Source organism: Canis lupus, chromosome 16 (assembly GCF_048164855.1).
Source record: "Canis lupus baileyi chromosome 16, mCanLup2.hap1, whole genome shotgun sequence".
Lineage (NCBI taxonomy): Eukaryota > Metazoa > Chordata > Mammalia > Carnivora > Canidae > Canis > Canis lupus.
In genome coordinates, this window is record NC_132853.1 from 29,505,109 (window position 1) to 29,520,641 (window position 15,533).

Genomic DNA, 15,533 nt, shown 5'->3' on the forward strand with positions numbered 1-15,533 from the left:
ACAGAATTTTGATAGTGTATTCATTTTCGGTCTTGGCTGCAGCAAATTACCGGAAACTTAGTGACTTAAAACAACGTGAATTTATCATTTTACATTCCGAGGTCAGAAGTCTCACTCCGCGGGATTGCGTTGCTCTCTGGAGGCTCCAAGGGTGAATCTGTTTCCTCATCTTTTCCAGAGTCTAGAGGCTCCTGCACTTCTCAACGGGTGTCCGCCTCCTCCACCTTCAAAGGCAGCAGTGACAAGTGCTTCTCTCTCACACCACGTCGTCGTCTGTCTCCCCTGCCTCTCTCTTCCACTGTTAAGAACCTTTGTGATAACGTTGGGTCCTTTCAGATAAAGCAGGACAACCTCACTAACTTTGGGCCAGTTGATTACTGTGCCCCTGCCTCCCCATTGTCATGTAAGGTAACATATTTACAGGCTCCAGGGATTAGGATGTGGGTGGCATTATTCTGCCTCCCACAGGCAGTTTGTTCAAGTTCACGCAACTGGTAGGTAGAGCAGCTGGGAGTCTGAAGCTAAGAAGCCCCTCATCGCCCTTGTTCTCCCAAACACTGTACCTGTGCCCTAAACCTGAGATCCTTCTGCCTGGAATTAAGTGGTTTTCTCAGCTGAGCTCCTTGAGGGCTCAGCATGCGTCTTTACCGAGACACCATTGCATCCCTCACCTGGTAGGGGGGCATCCGTCAAGTGCCAGAGCCATTTCACGGACTCTGACATTGAACACAGGGACTTGCCTGGGGCACGCAGAACAGCGGCAGACAGGACGCTCCTGCTCAGTACCTCATGCTACCTGCCTCTCAGGGTGCTAAGAAGTAGGAGCTGAGTACCTGTGTATCTGTGTGTGTGTGTGTGTGGGGGGGGGCACAGAATGCAAGGGCCTGAGACTAACAGGTCAGAATAGAGAGAAGGACTAGAGCAGAATGAAAAATGCAGTGGACCCACAGGGAACCAGGGTCTTATGTCTGAGCAGAGGAGGGACCTTTTTGAGCTTCCAGGACCTCCGGGCATGGTTCATTTCTCAGCGGCAAATGCTCCCCTTAGGAATAGAGGCGAGTCTGCATCTGTCATATAGAGCCTGGCTTTCAACCTCCTCCCCTTGACATCTGTGATGGATGTACTTGCCCAGAACACACTCCCCCGATGCCCACAGACAAAGGGGCTCGGGTACTATAGTTCCCAGTGAGCTTGCTGCAGCCTCACCTTCCCCCCTACTCACGACAGCTTTTCAGATGGCAGGTGAGTGACAGCAACAGCGTGCCGGGACTGTCTTGATGGCAGCAGACATCAGTGGTTCAGAATACGGGCCTGGAGCCAGACTGCCTGGGTTCCACTCCTGGCTTTACCACTGACTAGCTGTGTGCCCTCAGGCAAGTTGATCGACCTCTCTGGGCCTCCGCTCTCTTATCTATAAAATGGAAATAATAACAGTACTTACCTCAAAAATGCTATTGTGAAAATTCTTTTGTTGAGTAAACACTTCATATAAGTAGCGATTACTGCTTAAAAAGATTAAAAGATTACTGGGCGTTACTTCATTATCCAAGATAAAGTCTCTCTCTCTCCCTTTATTTAATTTTTAATTTTTTTACAATAACATTAATGTGATTTCCCTAATGTTAAACCATCTTTAAGTTCCTGATCCAGTGTGGCTTGTCTGGGACAGCTTCTTGGGGGGGGGGGGGGGGGGCGGTGACTTCAATGATTGTGAGAGAATTAGCTGGAAAAAAAGATGGAGTGGAGATGAGAGGTAGGACAAGGGGAGGGTTTAGGTGGGGAATGCTATTGCAGGCAGAGGCAACAACAAGTGCAAAGGCCCTGAGGTGGGAAAAGGAGCTGGTTTGTTTGAGGAGCTTCCACAAAGCCAGAGTGACCTCATCTCTGAAGAGAGAGGGAGAGCATTGGCCCCAAGGAGGTAGCCAGTAGATCTCATACAGCCCAGTTAACCTCCTCAGATTTTTTCCACGGATTAAAATGGACTACTCATTTTTTGGTGTAGTTCAGTTTTCAGATGGTTCAAATCTCTCTCTTTTAATGAAATGTGGGCCCTATCTTTTCTGTACTAGGTTGTATCAAGGTTCTTTTTCTCTTGCAGTTTAATGGGAATAGAGAACAATTGTTCTTAAAGTGTGGCCCCCAAGGTCCAGTAGGAAATTGTCAGACATGCGAACTCTCAGGCCCCACTTAGACTTTCTGAATCCGAAACTTGGGCCTGAGATGCCTGGGTGGCTCAGTGGTTGAGTGTCTGTTTTTGGCTCAGGATGTGATCCTGGGGTCCTGGGATCGAGTCCCACATTGGGCTCCCCACAGGGAGCCTGCTTCTCCCTCTGCCTATGTCTCTGCCTCTCTCTGTCTCTCATCAATAAATAAATAAAATCTTTAAGAAAAAATGTAAAATACCCCTTTACCCAGTGTTTGCACTCGTCGTTCCAAAGTCTCCATGTCTTTGCCAACATTTGTTATTTTCCTTTTCTTTCTTTCTTTCTTTCTTTCTTTCTTTCTTTCTTTCTTTCTTTCTTTCTTTCTTTCTTTTTTTTTTTTTTATGATAGCCACCCTAGAAGTTGTGGAGTGGTATCTTATTGTGGTTTTGATTTGCATTTACTAATAATGTTGAGCATCTGTTCATGTGCCTGTGGGCCATATCTTCTTTGGAGAAATGTCCAAGTGTCTTGACCATTTAAACACTTGGTTGTTAAAAAAAATTAATAAATAAAAATAAAAATAAAAACTTGGTTGTTGAAGGGCTGATGTTTTAGGTGTGCTGGGAGCAGAGCTTACTAAGGGTAGAATCTTGGACACGTTTCTGAACTTCTCCTGCCTCAGTGTCCTCTTCTGCAAAAGGGGGATTATAACAGAAGGTGGAGTAAGGGATGGCTGCCAAGACTAAGGAAGCTGCTGCATGTACAGCTTTTGGAACTTTGCATGGCATGTGGTGGCTCTGTGCGATGTAACTGATAGTTCTTACTATACACCTGAGGTGAGGCTAACAATAGTAACGGAGCAAGAAGTTACCAGAGATTCATGACTGCTGGGAAGAAAATAAAACAGTGATGCAACAGAGAGTGACTGGAAGGCTATTTTAGGTCGGTTGGACAAGGAAGGCTTTTTGGAGGAGGTGACACTTGAGCTGACACCGGAATGACAGGAAGGAGCCAACTGCATGAGGATTCATGTACAGGAAGAGCTGAGGGAATGGCCAGGGCAGAGATCTTAAGACAGGAACAAGCTGGCCAGTTCAAGGAGCCACTTGGGAGAAGGACAGGGCGGCTGGTGTGGGGGCGGGAGGGAAGGGGGAGGGGGAAAGGGGAGGGGGAGGTGGGCTGGGCGGTCCCTCTGTGGGGTCCTGGAGGGCAGCAAAAGCACAAGGGGATGAGAGCTGGGGAGTCAGGAAGCCTGGGTGTCCAGGTCTCTACGTGCTAGTTAGGCTAGCACTAGTGACTTAGCCCATTTGGAACAGGCCTCTGTTTTCTCCCAGTAAAAGTGGGGCTGTTTATCCTTACCTCATGGGTCTGCTCTGAAGCTCAAATGAGATAAAATACAGAGGGACACACACATTTGAGATGGTATTAATCACAGGAACAGGAAAGTAGCACTGCTAAGCCCCCTGCCCTGGCCAACAAAGAGTGTGGGTGTTTTGGAAAATACTTTATTGTGTGTGTGTGGGGGGTGGGGTGGGGGGGCGCTGTGGTTCACTCAGCCCTCCTAGCTTCCCTCCTGCCTTCCTACCTTTCTTGAACCTTCCTTCAAGGTCCAGTGTGGTTGGGCTTTTTTACTGAGCACCTCTCTATGTGCTAGGCACGAGGCTGTGGAGGTGAGCAACAAGGTCTGTGACTTCAAGGAGCCTCACCCCTCTTCCCCATGAGGATCCTCCTTCGGACGCAGTTAGAATGACCGCCCCCTTTCCTGTGTGGCACCAGCACTTTGTTCTTAGGGGATAAAGGGAGTATGGGGAAGGGCCAGGGTTTGGAATCGGGGTCTCCTTACCAGGCAGCATCCAGGTGATGGCTGAGAGCACTCTGAGGCCACACTGCCTAGGCCTCATGCTGGAGCCAGCCCTTGCTCCTTGTGTCACCTCTCTGTGCCTCAGTACCCTCATCTGTGAGATGGAGGTAATCGTCGTACCCTGCCAGGGCTGTGATGAGGATTCAACACGGGTAATTTGAATACAGGGAAAGCACTAGAAGAACGCCTGGCAGGAAAGTGCTGTGCAAATATCTGCTCTTTAAGACAAATCAAATCACACTAGCTTTGCGGCCTGGGCACGCCGTTGGACCACCAGAGCCTCACTTTCCAAATCTGCACATTGGAGCTAGTGTGAGGCTCCGGTGGGATAAGCAGTGCATAGCGCCCAGCCCTGGGGAGTCTCCACACACTGGCTCCCTTCCTCCCTTTCTGCCCTGTGTCCTGTTGGGCCCCTGTCTGTTTTCCCCTCAACCCCCAAGCCGGAGACACGGGCCTTATCTGTAGCCCAGGGCCAGCACCCTGGAGGTTCTTAGGGAAATCTGTGCTCCATGGAGTTGGAAATTGGACGTGAGGGGGTGTGTGTGTGTGTGTGTCTGCGTGTGGGTTGTATGTCCATGCATCTGTGTGTGTCTGTGTGTGTGCCTATCTCTGTGTGTGTCTGTGCGTGTGTATGTCTGTGTCTATGTGTCTGTCCATGTGTGTCTGTGTGTATGTGTGTGTCTGTATGCAGGTGTATGTCTGTGTGTGTGTGTGTGTGTGTGTGTGTGTGTCTGGGTGTCCACGTATGTCTGTGCGTCTGTCTGCGAGTGCGTGGGCGTGCTGGGGCACCGCCAACCCCAGGGCGCAGGGAGGGGCTGCCTGCAGGCCCCCGCGATCTGGCCAGCGGGGGCGGGGAGCGGGGCGGGGGCGGGGCGCCAGGGCTGCGAGGGCTGCGAGGGCCGCGAGGGCCGCGCCGGCCACTAGGGGTCAGTGTGTCTCCGCCGCAGGCGCCGCGGGCCGCTCACCTGATGGGGCAGGCGCCCGCTGACAGTCCCTGCCTGACAGTTTGCAACATCTCCCGCCTAAGGTTAAAAAAAAAAAAAATTAATTAATGAATGTATCTTTCTCCGTAGCAGAGAAGGGAGCCCAGACAACCGAAATAACAAGTCGACTCTCTTTGCAGGAAAATGCAGAAGGTGGTTAACCCGCCCCGTCCCTCGCATTCCTGGGCTGAAGGATTAGGAACCCAGTTGTGGTTTCTCCTCTGGCTATCTTGGTGCCTCCGAGGGTGCCACGGGGGAAAATCTGCTGAATTCTTCCTTTTCTATTTTCTGCCCGGGCGAGGAGGAGGGCGTTAATGCCGGCTGGCAGTTACATGAAACTGAGATGGATGGTAATGGGGTGTGTTAACAAACAGGGGCAGGAAATAAAGTGTCATATTTTCTGGAGGGCGAACCGCTCCCCGGAGACAGGCAGGATTCTACAGAGGAGACACTTTGAAGAAAAAAAAAAACAACAAAAAAAAAAACCAACCAACCACCCTGCATAATCTTCCCCTCCCCCTTCTCTTGCTCCTCTTCCCTTTCTGGTGCCTCTCTGCTGAGACATAAATTCAGTCTCATCCTGGAGCTGGCTAACAGGCAAATAATTGGGCACCGAAAAGAAAAAAGGAAAAAAAAAAAAACCAGCCTCACTTAGCTTCCTACTTGGATGTTTGGGTATTCCTTTGTCTCGGGCTGAATCTGGAGCTACAGAAGACTTCGGGACTTGGATGTAGAATTTGTAACATCAGAGCTACCAGCCTGGGACGCAGCTCCTGTCTGCCAGTGGTACCCACCCATCCCCAAACCCCCTGACTTGCAGATGGGATGCCCTGAAGGGGCCCCTTACTCTGGTTGCACATGCAAACAGCCTCACCCTGTTTCCTGTGTCCTGGTCACCTTCCTCCATGGCACCTTCTCTTATTCCTTCTGCAAGGACCCAGGACCCCACCCCCCCTTGCCTCCTCCCTGTTGTCCTTGCATCACACAACCTCTCTGAACAAAGTGCTCTTTGAAGGCCTGGCTGCTATCTTGTCCTTGGTATGCCTGGCACCTGGTGCCGTGCCTTGTACATTGTTAGTAGGGTGCTCGATATATGTTTGTGAAGGAATAATGGTGGTGTCCCAAAGTCCTCTGCTACAAATAATAATGACCAATGTTGATGGAACATGTGCCCTGTCCTAAATGCTTTGTGTGCTTTTTCTCATTTTGTCCTTACACCATCCTTGTGAGACAGGAGGTAGTGTGCCATCATCACCACCATCATCGTGGCAGGCAGACAGGAATGATGGCCTCTTCCAAGCTTGTGCAAGCCTCTTAAGGTGAGAAGAGGAGGAAGGGCTGGAATGAGAACAGGGCAGGGACAGTGAGTCGTGGCAAACCTACAGAGGTAGGGAGAGATTTGAGAGTGAGCCTCAGAAGAAGAAACTGACCTGCCCACAGCCACAGAACTTAGCAACCAGAGCAGAGATATGGACCAGACAGACTGGAGGGTGGGAGGACCCCCTGCCTGCCCGGGAGGCCCCCGCCTTGGCATGGTGCATGGATCCCTCATACGGCACTGTGCACTTGCTAACTTGTGCTGTTGTAAAATGGGGTGCTTCTTGAGGCCCGGGCTGTGCTTCCGGCTACTCTGTAGTCTTCAAGAGAGAAAAGACCAAAGCAGGGCAGGGTCTGAGTCCTCCAGAAGTGGGCACCTGGGCTTGGCTTTAATTTGTACTGAATGTGTCCCCAGGGGGCCCCACTCCTTCTGGACTCTGGAGCCAGGCTCTCTGGGTTCCAGTTCCACCTCTGCTGCTTACCAGCTGGGCCAGTCACTTAACCTCCCCGCATCTTGGTTTCCTCATTTGCAAAATGGGGATAGTAGTAGCACCCGCATCACGGAGCTGTGGCGAGGATTACATGGGGTTCATGTGATGGTGCTTGGCACAGGTACCGGCCGCTTGTTTGAGACACTGTGTACAGAATCTGCATTCTTTGCTGCCACTTATGAGCTCTATGTTGGTCCCTATAGAGTTCATGAAATGTCTCAGGGCCTCAGGACTCCCTCTTTTTCATTTAAAACGTAGTCATCCCATTAAAAACAAACAATATGCCAAACCAACAACATACTTGCGCCTTTGAGATGACAGGGGAAAGGCAAACACTTGGCATTCGGCCTTAGCCTCCACTTCATGTCACTTGTTAACAACATAGAAAGCAACCAGGGATGCCCATATAAGGCCTGGTATTCAATACATTCAGTGTATGGCTGCTTCGGGTGGACATACGCTTACAATTAATGAAGCCAGCCAGCTTCTCCGGATGGCTATAAATACTCTAAGGAAGAGAAACCCAAGACCAGAGGTTCAGGACACCCCGCGCCGGCGGCGGCACCAGCTCAGGCTCTTCCTGTGTCTGATGCAGCATGACTCGGTACTTGCTCCTTCCTGAGAGCTGGGTGAACCCGCTCCGGCCACATTTTTGTCAATGCGCCAGTGGTGTCACCAGACACTATGACCAGACACTAAGACCGGATTGCATGCCATCGAGTTTTCTTCAAAAGGTGCACCAGGAGTGTGGGTAGGGATACTCAGAGTGCTTGGGGGTGATTCTCATTGTTATCACGCTGGCTCCCAGGGTTTACGGAGCAGCTGCTATACCCTTGGGCACTGAGCTGGGTGTGGGGATGGTGGTGGGTCCCCGTCTCCATGGAGGGGCAGCCTGATGGGGAGTGGCTAGTAGACAAGAGGTGCTGTGACACTGAGCCCTGTGCAGGAGAAGGCCAGGCTGCTGTGGAGTTCATGTGGGGGTGAGAGAGATCAGGGTAGGCTTCCCAGGACGGTGCTGTCCAAGCTGAGTAGTGAGGAAGGAGCAGGAGGATGCTAGGCAGACGGGGATGATGGCCTGTTCCAAGCTTGTGCAAGCCTCTTAAGGTGAGAAGAGGAGGAAGCCCTGTGGGGCTGGAATGAGAACAGGGCAGGGACAGTGAGTCATGGCAAACCTACAGAGTAGGGAGGATGGTTCATCCAGAGCCTTGATAGCCACGCTAAGGATTTGAGGATTTATTACAAGGTAATAGGATATAGTTAAAGGAAAATAAAGTAATAAGATACATATATATTTTTAAAAGTTACTTGTGCTGCGGGATGCCTGGGTGGCTCAGTGGTTGAGCATCTACCTTTGGCTCAGGTCATGATCTTGGAACTCTGGAACCGAGTCTCACATTGGGCTCCCTGCAGGGAACCTGCTTCTCCCTCTGCCTATATCTCTGCCTCTCTCTCATGAATAAATAAATAAAATCTTAAAAAAAAAAAGTTACTTGTGCTGCAATGTGGATTGGAGAAGATTAGAGAGAAGCAAAGGTGACCCTGGAAGACCAGTTAGGAGCCTCTGTCCTAGGCTTGGGGAGAGATATGGGCCATCTGTGGGAGGGTGGGAGGGGTGGTGGCAGTGAAGGTGGATCTATTCTACAAACACTTAGGTGATAAAATGGATAGGATTGGATATGGGAGGCAGGGGCAGGGGAGAGAGAGGAATCATAGGTGACTCCCAGGTTTTTGAGTTGGAGTAAAGGAGTGAATGGGAAGGGAAATAGGTTTGGGGTAGAGCAGACTGGGTGTTTAATTTTGGACATGTTGAGTTTGAGGTCCTGGTGAGATGTCCAAGTGGGGGTACAGGAAAGGTCTGCAGTGTGAGGATAGGCTGGATGGGGAGCTGTTGGCCATGGATGGCATTTAAAGGCCCAGAATGGATGAGGTGGCCCGACTAGGTGAGCAGGTTGGTCCTGGAACAGAGAATATGAATGGCTCTTAGGAATTGGAGAGGTGGCAATGACGAGTGTTGATAGCACTGTTGGGCTCCCCTGCAGCCAGTTAAGCATAGGTCTGGGTAACCCAGCTTTGGAGGCAAACCAGTTTTTGCACTCTTTGTCTTTGGAAGAAACAGCAGTGACATGGGCCCTTGGAATTTCAGCTACAGGATGAAAATTTACAGTCATTTCCTAGTCTGTTTGGGGGAGCTGCCTAAACCTTGTTGGGATCTAAAAGTCACAGGTCCTTTGCTGGCTGCTTGTCTTTGCGTGGTTGAACTTCTTGCCACCTGACCTTGCTGGATCAAGGATCTCTTTTGGGTACTTTCTGTTTCTCGATCCATTCTAAATCTTCCTAGGCAGCCACTGGGCAAGGTAGGGAGAGATTCCTGATAAAAGAAAAGCATTTGTGTGTGGGGTTCTGCTTGCAGCTGGTGGGCGTCTGATTTGGTGTTAGCTGGGAGTAAGAGCTACTATGGAGGGAAGACTGTGTGGCCCTCACAGATTTGAGCATTTAGATGCATGACCTGACCCTTGCCCTCTCACCTTTTGCACTCTGAGTCTCTTTTCCAATGGAGACAATGTCTTCTGGCATGGGAGATGATTCTAACTGGTAGAAAGGCATGACATTAAGTAACATCAAATCACATAGTGATGAACTTACTTCATTTTCAATCCTGTTTATGGAATGGATATCCCAGGATATTTTCAAATTTTACTCATCTTTCCTTTGGACAAAGAATGAGCAGTTTCCTGGGGCCAGAAGGAGGCTTCAGCTGCACGCACTCTCTAGTGACAATGGCTTTATTTTCATTGATTTTAATGTTCTTTTCTCTGTGTAGCATGAGATGCTGGTAGTGCCGTCCACTGCATTGCTCCAGCTCTGTTTTGTGGGGTTCTTTGTTGCCTCAGCTAATCTGGCCTATCCTGACTGCTGCAGCAATGATGTAACATATTCTTTTGAAATAAATGTATTTAAGTGATTTGACCTTTGGAACACAGCTATGGCAAAACATATAAGGGTGAGAGCACGAGTGGCAAAGTTTGGAGAATGATGGATGAGATCATAGAATTAAAAAAAAAAAAAGGTGTGTGTGTGTGAGCTAATTTGGGTGATCAGCCATCCCCGTTTTCCTGGGATTGTGTTTCTGGGATGTGGGACTTTCAGCTTTATTTTTTTTTTAAAGATTTATTTATTTATTCGTGATAGACACATAGAGAGAGAGGTGGAGACACAGGCAGAGGGAGAAGCAGGCTCCATGCAGGGAGCCCGACGGGACTCGATCCCGCGACTCCAGGATCGTGCCTTGGGCCGAAGGCAGGCGCTAAACCGCTGGGCCACCCAGGGATCCTCGACTTTCAGCTTTAGAACCAGGAAAGTCTCAGGCAACCGGAGTGAGTTGGTCAGCCCGGCCGGTCAGTCTTCATCAAAATGGGGTGGTTGGTGTACTTACTCATCAGAGTCTCCAGGGGCTCTGGGTCAGATGAAGGAGTCACTGGGTCTTATCAAGACTCCTCTACCCAATGTGGTTTAACTCTCACGAGATAAATGAAGAAATTGAAGATAATAAAGTGACTGATTGGTGGCACAGATAGTAAGTGGCCAAATGGAGAACAGAACCACATCTCCTGGTGGGTAGTTCCTGTTAACTTTCTTCCTCTGGATTTCCAGGTAGAGCTCTTTGTCCTACTGTCCTTCCCCCCATCACCTCTGTTGGCTTTCAGATGCCTCTATGAAAATGTCGACACAATGAATAATTAGATGGCATTTATTTATTAAGTGTGAAACACTGTCATTGAGAGCTTTCCCTATATTGATCATTGATCTTCACCACAACCCTATGAAGTAGGTATTGTCATCCCCTTATTACTCATGAATAAATGAGGCATCAGAGAGTTGAAGTCACTTGCCCAAGGCCATCAGCTAAGAAGTGGCAGAGGCAAGACTTAGAACCCAGGCTGGCTGACACAAGAGTCCATGCACTTAACCACTAAGCTACCCTGCTCCTTTGGGCTTTACCAACCTTGCCTATTTTTTTTTTTTTTAAGATTGTATTTATTTATTTTAAAGAGAGAGAGAGAATGCTGGAAAGCGTGTGTGAGTGGGGAGGGGCAGAGAGGGAGACTCCTTGCTGAGCAGGGAGCCAGACACAGGGCTCCATCTCATGACCCTACCATCATGACCTGAGCTGAAATCAAGGGTCAGATGCTCAACTGACTGAGCCACCCAGGCGCCCCTCAACCTTGCCTATGTTAGATGGCACCCTCCCAGAGGGCAATGTCCCAGTTGATGTGGTGTGCTGCAGTGGAAAGATTTTGGGTGTGTAGCCATCAGGAGATCTGACTTTGAATCCTGGCTCCAGCATTCATTTAATATGCCTGGGCCTCACTTCAATTGTGTGTAAAATGGGGGAAAATAATACATAATATCCTATTCGTTTTTCTCTGCTAAGTTGTCATAAGGATCCCACACGAGTAAGTCTGTGTGAGAAGACTGTGAACAGCAAAGCACAAAACAGATAAGCTTAGCTTCTGTAGAGCAGACGGTGGCCCGATGAGATGCTTGTTAAAGGCGTGATGATGGTGGGCAAGCCCTCTGTGAAGAGGCGGCGGGTTCGCTCATCAGAAAGGCCCTGGTTGAAAGTCCGTATGGCACAGACCTAGGTAGTAGGTGCTCAGCTGGGCCGAAGGAACCCTGAGAGCTGGGAAGCAAAGCATGGGGGTTAAGGTGACGGGAGGCGCACAGACCAGACCAGCCGGGCCGTGCTAGGCTGCTGTTCCTGGTTCTGAGCCCAGCTCCACCGGAGGGAACGCGAAGGGCCCCAGGCACCTGCGCTGGGGGGCGGAGGTGGAGGAGGTGGAGGTGGAGGTGGGGGTCAGCCCGCGGGTCCTCCCGCGGCCCTTACCTGCGGGGAGCCTCATTGGTCTCCTCTCGCCTTCAGGGAGGCGAGGATTAGATGAAACAGCAGCACCCAGGGCTGCGCACTCTGTGGGGCCCTGGAACTCCCCCAGTCAACATTAGTCCTTATGATTAGGGGTGGAAGGCCCTTTTTATTTTTATTTTTTAAAAATATTTTATTTATTCATGGAAGACACACACACACACACACACACACACACACACACACACAGAGGCAGAGACACAGGCAGAGGGAGGAGCAGGCTCCATGCAGGGAGCCCGACGTGGGACTCGATCCCGGGTCTCGAGGATCACATCCTGGGCTGAAGGCAGCGCTAACCCGCTGAGCCACCAGGGCTGCCCTGAAAGGCCCTTTTTAAAAAGCGAACCCGACAGTCGCCACAGGGAAGATGCGGATTTGCATGGCTCCATCTCCACCGAGACGCTGCAAAGAGTTGGTAAGGAGGTCGTGAAGTGTCCCTCTGCTTGCCGAACCCTGGCATCCTTCCTGGAGGCGGAGGGCTGCCTCTCACGACCCCTGGCAGCAGCCCGTGTTTGATGCCCGCCCGCCCTCCCTCCGGGGTTGAGTGTCTTCGTTCAGGTAATCCCTTAAGTCGTGGAGCTTTCGTGCGGGGTTACCAGATACAGGGACGAGCGTTCCCACAGATGCCTTGCTGCTTGCCTTCAAACACCAAATGCTCCGGGTGCTGCTAACAAGGTGTCTTTCAGGCGCAGCGCGGGGGCGGGGCGGGAGCGCTGGTTGCAGGGTCCTGGGGCAGCGCCCCTCCCCCTTGCACACGCTCCCCTGCCCCGCCCCCCCAGCGTGTTATCTATGGGGATTGCAAAACATTATCAGAACAGGCCCCATCTGTTCCTGAAACTGTGGGAGAATACTTGTGTGATAAATTTACAGGGTCACTGGAAGACCCTCTAATTTTCTGGGAAATGACAAGGCGTCTGTGGCCACGTTGTGTAAAATTTCCTCTTTTATACCCTAGTTACATGCCATGGACTATTTACTCGGAGTCTGAGGGCATATTTACCATTCAGGCAACATCACAAGCCGTCAAAGAAATCTACTCAGAGTAGGATGTGTTGGGTGTCTGGCCTTTCTAAAAATGACACTCAGTTCTTTTTTTTTTTTTTTTAATAAATCTTTTTAGGCGCTATGTTCACAGTGCAAATAGCTCAGGAAAGACACTGGTAGGGAGTCAAAGTTTAAGTCAGGGCAGACGTCTTGCATGGAAACAAGACCCAACCCAGTGGCTTTGCCAAGAAAGGAAGCTGGCTGTGTATTGGATTCCTCTGCAGTGCTCCTCCAAAGCCGATTGCTGATATATTGATCTGCTGAGAGAGCAGCGCCAGTGTTCCAAGCCTCAGTGTGTCATTCAGAGCAGAGGTCGGATAACCACACGGTATAGAGAAGTTGCCTCCAAAGTCAATAAGCCGAAGGAATGCTTTGGGGAGAGATTGAAGAACATGTTTTTCCAAATTTAGAACCCACTCACATTTCGTGGGTTCTGAGATTAATATTGAACTTGAACATAAAGTTCTGGCAAAATACAATTTCCTGATTCAAAACAAGATGCTGTCCAAGGGAGCCTGCAGAGGTGTCTTGGAAGTCCTCTGTCTCTTGCAAAACAGCCTGGTGGAGGATTCAGCTGTGAATGAACCAGGACCAGCCTGACTCCCTTCCCCTTAAGCTCCATGTGGCTTTTCGAATTAAGCAGCCTCGCGGTGGTAGTGGGGGGTGTGGAGTGTAGGAAAGAACTCTGGAAACAGTGCTTTTGAGGTTTTGCTGACCCGAAGATGTTTGAAAATGAGTTTGAATCTCTCTGCCAGGTCCTGACAGTCCAAGAATCTTGCAGACTCTGGTTTTGGTCTGATAACAATCCCCAGGGGGAATTTTTGGAGAACAGAGCAGACACGAAGCCTCCCCAAAAGAAAGAGGGCCACCCTGAGGCTCTGCCTGTCTTTATCATGATGCTTTGTCCCCTGGATTGACCCTGTGTGGTCCCTACTCCCAGGGAGGGGAAGGCACTGCCACCATGCATGGGTTTTGGTCCCGAGCCTGAGGCTCCCACAGTCCAGTGGCCCCATACACTCTTTCCAGCTTCTCTAATTGTGTCACTTCTAAGCTTCAAGTCTACCGTCCTTAGCATGGCCCACCCCATCCTTTCTGGTCTTGCCCTTGTCCATCTTCTTGAGGGTTTCTCTTGTTGCCTAGCATCCTTGGTCCTCCAGCCCTGCTCACCCGCTTTTGTGTCCCCCTACAGCACCATGCCTCTCTGGCTTCTCTGCCCTTGTCATCTGTTCTGCTAGCCTCTTCCCATCTCCCTCTTTACCCAAGAGTGCTTCACAGAACCCAGCCCTCTTCTGTACCACCTCACACAGGTATCCTGAACTTACCCTATCATAGTGCTCGCCACTGCCTATATTCTAGTAGTCACGTGTGTGCCAAGTTGGAGCACATTATATTCACCAGATGCTGGGGACAGCCAACTGTCCTGGATATGTCAGAGTAGGGAATGAGGACTAGATGACTCTCCCAGGGCCTGTGCACTGGGGAGGGTCCCATGTTCATTGCTTGGGCTTTTGGAAAGAGGAGGGTTATTGGGAAACTAGCAAGCTGAGGGAAGGCTGTAGAGTGTGGGACGTAATCCTTCACCAGGACTCCTCAGGTCTTGAGTAAAGTCATTATATCTACAAAATTACCACTGGAATTGTATTTCTTCTGGAAAGTGGTAGAGGGGCCTAGGGCCTCATCCTAAATGGCTCAAGGCCATATTGGGGTTGGGATGACACTTATTGACAGGAGTGGAGACTAGGTCAGGAGGAAGAAAGACTTTGCATGAATTGTGGAGAGGGGATCTGGATTCTCATAGGTTATAAGATTGGGGATTTGAGCTATGGGTAACACTTGTTTGTCTTGCCATTGGATTATGAGCTCCTTGGGACTATGAGCAGAAAGTATGGCTCATTCATTTCTGGATCCCCAGTGTCTAACATAATACCTGGCACATGGCACTCAGGGCTTAGTAGCTCAGTGAATAGTTGTTGGATGAATGGATAGATGGATGGATGGAAAGAAGGAAGGATGGAGGGATGGATGAATGAGTAGATAGATGGAAGGATAAATGAATGGATGGGTAGATGGATGGAAGAAAGGATGGATGAGTAGATGGGTGGATGGGTGGGTGGGTGGCTATTCTAAGCAAGCAGACAGATTAATTGTGATTTTTTTTTTCCTCTGCCTCGGATGCCTTTCCTCATCCTCCTCATTCCTCAGCCTGCTAACTTGAAGTCACCCTTTAGAACAGAAAATTTGAAGCACAGGGAGTAGTGTAAGAAAAGGCCACAAAGCCTAAGAGAGCAAGGCCCAGCTGGGAAATTGCAAGAAGGCATGTGGGTGTGTGTGGTTGGAAAGCACATTTTTGGGGAGGGGGCAGAGGTGGGTGGCGCAGCTGGAGAATTTCAATCAGGGGTCAGACCACAAAAGGACTCCATACCTCAGTCTAAACCTTTGGACTCTATCCTGGAGAGAAAGGTTTCCTGCAGGGCAGCATCCTGCACATTTACATTCTGCTTCTTTGTCTATACTGCTTTTTAAATGGATGCTTACAATGGCCCTGCTAGGGACACCTTAACCCCTTAGAGCAGAAACCAGGCCAACCCTACTTCAGCAGGAAGTATTCTGGACCTGGAATCAGAAGGCTGGGGTTAATTTGCAGCTTGCCTTTTTAGTTGCTGGCTGAGGACATTGACAGAGCCCCTCACCTTGCACCTTGGGATCTTTCCCTGGAACGTGAGTAAAATAGAGTTTACCCAGGGCTGCCTTCATGGTTGTGCAACTTGTGC